Genomic DNA, 5,108 nt, shown 5'->3' with positions numbered 1-5,108 from the left:
GAACAAGAAATAGAAGTGTATGTAATCCGGGTCTCATCATGCATGCATTTCCTTTTTTATACCTTAACATATGGAATGGATATGGTATGGTAGTCTTCAATGATTGTCGTTTGTTTGTCTATGTATGCATACTGTTTTTCTATGTCAAACCTTTCCCAAAATCCCCCTTCCCATCCAATCAACGGACCCTAACCCTCTTCCCCCGGGCTGTGTGACTTATTGTCGAGGTGTAACTAAATTAAATGTACACCAATACTTAATCACACACTTGCTGGGGCGGATGTGGTGAAAGCAACACTACTTCAATTTCAATGCAGAGCGATGATCTTCTTCTGCTTGCCCACCCATGAGTAGGATATTTCACAGGTTATTTTATTTAACAAAGGAACATATACCTCAGCATGAATTGCCGGCATTGATTTGATTTGTTTGTTGTCATTCCTCATATACAGCACTAACTGTTAGACTGTAGGCATAGCCAAGTCGACAAAACTATAGTTTGTAACTCTGTCTAGTAGGCTATCCTCATAATATCCAGCATTCATTTTTTTTGTCAAATATTTGAGCATATAATTGTTGCTCGGTAAATTCTGTGATGTACTTCATTCAACTACTCCTCTAACAGTCTCTCAAAGGCGATTGACTATCTCCTTTTCTTTTTTTGGAAATGCTGCTACCCTGCCAGTGTATACTACTACTATACTACCACCACCACCCCAATCATGGCATGTATGAAAAAGGAAACCATCTTCACCATGCAGCCAGTGCTGTGCCACAGTTGGACATAAACATCAAGCACCGGTAAGAGAGAAGTTTGGGGGAGGCAGAATCAATAATGGACATGTTGTCAATGATGTCAGTTTCAAACACCACTCCAAAGAATGCATAGTAGGACCAGTCAATGAGTGAGGTGTGTCGCATCTATCTGTTTGTGTCTTATACAGTCAGCAAATTATTGAAATCAAACACACGCTATGGGCGGCCATGCACCAGCAAAGAAACAGTGTGATGTAAAACAGTTACCCCACCTACAAAACATTAACAACATTGCATGTAACATAGAAAAATATATTTAATTGACCCTAACAAATAAACTAAACCCACAAAAGCTGACCCACCCCCCTCCCTAACCCCAACGACTGTCCATAGAAATAGAGAACGCCCAAACGAGTGAGGAAACAAACAGGAATTAAAAAAGGGGCAGTGACAGGGACTAACTGGTGGGGCGGGACTGGAGGAGGACACGAATCTGGTCCTCTAAATGGGCGACGCGGCGTCTAAGGCCGCGGCAGTTGCAACCACAGTGGGGGGGGGGCACCGGAGATGGCACGGTGGCGGCGGGCAGCCGCCAGACGGTGGCGCCGTACCGCTGGAGGGCGGTGGCTGGGGCCCGGGGCACTGGAGGAGGCTTCAATTGCTGCTGCACTCTCCTCCTCCTCCTCGGCTAGGACCACCAGCCGCCGGTATTCCTGCTGGATTGCCTCCAGCTTCCGGCGCCGTGCCTTGGCGGCCAACTCCTTCCGGTTGATTTTCGGAGTAGCTGTGTATCAAAAAGAAAAAAACAAGACAATTGTAAAATATAGTCTTAATAAAACAGTAGGACAAGGTAATTATTTATACACATAGTGGCATGGTAGAGTAGCACTATAAAATAAAGCACAGTAGTACATAACATTTTAAATGTCGCCCGTCCTTCTTCCTTCCACCTGTCTTACACTTTTTAGTTGAACAGTGCACCAGGTGCTCTTCTCCATAAAACTTTCAAAGCGGAGTTGAAATCAGATAGATGAGGCCATTGGTTACTCAATACTCTGGCTCCTAGTCCTATACCAATTAAAGGGAATTCTAGTCTTCTAGTTCACTCTTCAAACGTCCCCAAGAACTCATACTTACTTACGACATCGGATAGCGGGCGGACTTTGTCCGCCCGCCATCCGACTGCTAAAAAGGGTGGGGGTCCCGTGGGGACAATTAATTAGGATGATGCGCCCGGCACAGTGACGCTGAAAGCAATGCTAAAATGTTGTGCTGCTTTTCCAAGCACAACATGACGGGCCTCGCACGGAGCCTGTCACGTTTTGCTTTGAAAGTCGGGGGGTACCATAGCATCGGTAGGTACCCTCCATGGGGGCCCCCAAGCATACTCTGCAATGTGTGCATGCCTTTCCGTGGCGGACGGTAATGCCGCCACGCAAAGGCATTCCAAAATGCAGATTATATGGCTGCCGGTGTGGTGAGAGAGACACCACCGCCATATTGAACCCTTTTCCGCCTAGACATGTCTGAATATTTTCTACAGGGATGGCGGGAGGTTTGCCCCTGCTGTGACGGCAGTGAATTCCAGCCAGCCCGGCGGGGGCAATACGCCCACCATCCTAATGGGGCCCTAATTCACAACTTTACAGTATACATATACATACAGTACACCTTTGCAGTGAGTGTGCTGTCAAGTTCAACAATAGTTAAAGATTATGAATCTAACTTACCACCGCCTGCCACTGGTGCTGCCACTCCCCCTCCGTTGCTATCTGCAACTGCCGCATCCTCGCCCTCTGCGTCGCCTTCGCTGGCCCCAGCAATGGTGGTCGGTAGTGCGCCTAGAAAACATTACACATTTATTAGGCAACATATACACCTCCCCCCTATTGATCAGTAGCAAGGTTGAAAAATGAGTTAATACTAACATAAATCACTAGTACAAATCAGGTAGTAGTAGAGTAGACACTAAGTTATATGATCATTGTAGCATTTGCTTGATTAGCCCTAGCCATGCACATGTGACGTTACCTTTACCTTGCAGCTTCTTAAGACACCTTTGAGCCCACATGACCTGCCTCACACTGCTACTGTCTAGTCTACGCGCTGCGTACAGGCGGTCAACAAACATTAACAAGCCACTTTTTTAGGAAGAACTGGTGTACTACTGTTACTGTTAGTCCATATTGCTTATCCATAGATGCTACACTTTTTGGCACGGCTGAGAAATGCTTGCAAGTTGCAATATACTAACGCACACCATTTCCTTTTTTCGCATTACAGACGCAAGATTCGCTTCTACGAACCAGAGCTTCTGAACGATGCACCAACTACCAGTACTAGGTTCTTCTGAGGTGAGGGGTCCCTTCACTCACATCTTCATTTATAAATGTATATAAACTAAATTGCTATGGGATGGTGGTGCTGCCTTCCACCACTTCAGTTATCATGATTTAATTCCCAACTGTATTAGTGTAACAATGTATTTTGTTTTAATGTTATTGATTTGCCGGTTGGTGCTGCTAAGATAACAGTGTACAGACCTTCTCAAATTGAAATAAAAATTTTAAACTTACATAGACTTTGTGGTATTTGGTGTGGAGTGGACTAACTTACACGATTGAGCAAATTAAAGTAAGGGTGTGCATGTGAATTGCTTCCACGACAGAGGTTGGGTGTGTTAATGTTCTGGGTTGTCTACTTGTTGGTTGTCTTGGGGGGAGGGTTCCGAGACCTAATAGGTATGACAAGACAGTACTATAGTCAAGCAGTGGAATTGTGGTGGGTGCGGAATTTCTGATTGAGGTGTGCAAGGAAGGTCCAACCTACCATCACCAACATCCTATTTTCTGGTGCAAATGTATGTGCAAGATCCCTACAACAGTTGTATGTCCTATAGGGTATCATATCAAAATATTAAGAAATCTGGTAGGGCTGTTGCTGTGAATTTTCAAAGCCTAAACATCAACAAGAGTAAAAAGTAGTACAAGACAACGACCCAACGGATTGTACGAGCTACTGGTGAATATGAGTTTTATATTACAACCTTTCACAAAGAGTGGCACTGGGCAAGACTAGCTACTACAGTACAGACAGACAGACTGATAGTATGTAGTAGTACTCAGTCATCATAGCGGAGGCAGGGATAAGCTTTTTGAAACCGTACAGATCGAAGGATAATTGGTGGTAAAAAATAGCATTTGGAAACACACTATAGTTCGGGAGAAATGGGGCAGTAAAAGTTATGGAATAAGAAATATTATTAAAAACAAGAAGACTTACTGGGGCCAGCAGAGGAGCCCTCAGCGGTGTCCTCCTCGTGGTGTTCCTGTCCCGCCGACTGCCCAGTCCCTGCCCGTCTGCCCCTGGGTGCTGATGAACAGGAAAGATATAAGAAAGACAAACATTGATGGATGGTGTCAACTTAAGCAAATACAATTTTTTTCAACAACGGTCAAAAAACACTAATGTAAACAATTGCAATAACTACATTGACCGATCTCATCTGGTCAACATGTAATATCGGGGGATTCGCAGTTCGACTACTTAAGTTACTATTTATCAACAGTAATCCATTCTTCCATTCTGATTCCAGAAAACTAAGTTACAAGTAAGCCTAAGTATTAGTACAACCTACCACCCAACCTAGCCCACCTATTCCAGGCATGCCAATTGTACATTAAGTATGCATTTCGACTGTATTCCTCAACAATGTGTATGATCCAATCATGGAGGACACATTAACATGACTACATTTTTTGTATATACACAATTTTGGTTTGATTGATGCTCATCTGCTACTGCTAAGTAACTGCAAAGCCTACCTCCACTCATTGAACAAACTAGAAAGGTTCTAAAGACTGGCGTACTAGCAGCACGTCACGTAACTGAGTGAGGGGGCATCACGCATACCACTAACCAATTAGAAGCTCATACAAAGTACCTAAACCTATGTATCAATCCGCCCCTATCTATTAGTGACAGGACAAAGTAAGGAGTGGACATGAGTCACTGTAGCATTACGTAACTTAATTTCTCTAAAATAAACTCGTAAAGAATCACGCTAAGCAAGCGCAAACGCAAAGCTGCAAACAAGTAAGATTAGTAGTAGCGCAGAAGAGCACCTGTGTCATAATCACAGAAGACTTTTAAACATTATTAACCTGGAATGTATTGCAAGCAGCAACATTCTATCTGGTTGGAAGGAAAAAAAGATATTCGCAATATATAACATAGAGCAGAAGAACAGACACAAAGTTGTAATAATTAAATAGGTACTCACCAAGCCCCGGGACCTCCACTCCTAGCAGGTCCAGCAGGTCCTGCTCACGGTCCAGGATGTCGGACCACCG

General features: G+C 44.0%; 1 long non-coding RNA gene across 1 annotated transcript; it reads right to left on the bottom strand.

Moving 5' to 3' along the window:
* Window positions 1–1,177: 1,177 nt before the first annotated feature.
* On the bottom strand, window positions 1,178–4,318 carry LOC146856987 (uncharacterized). Its single transcript, XR_014979520.1, has 3 exons — window positions 4,039–4,318; window positions 2,487–2,597; window positions 1,178–1,540 (listed from the first exon to the last, which is right to left on the bottom strand). It is a non-coding gene; the product is annotated as an uncharacterized LOC146856987 (long non-coding RNA).
* Between the last annotated feature and the right edge of the window lie 790 nt (window positions 4,319–5,108).

Source organism: Triturus cristatus, chromosome 3_2 (assembly GCF_964204655.1).
Source record: "Triturus cristatus chromosome 3_2, aTriCri1.1, whole genome shotgun sequence".
NCBI lineage: Eukaryota > Metazoa > Chordata > Amphibia > Caudata > Salamandridae > Triturus > Triturus cristatus.
This window is presented reverse-complemented; position numbering and strand designations above follow the sequence as displayed.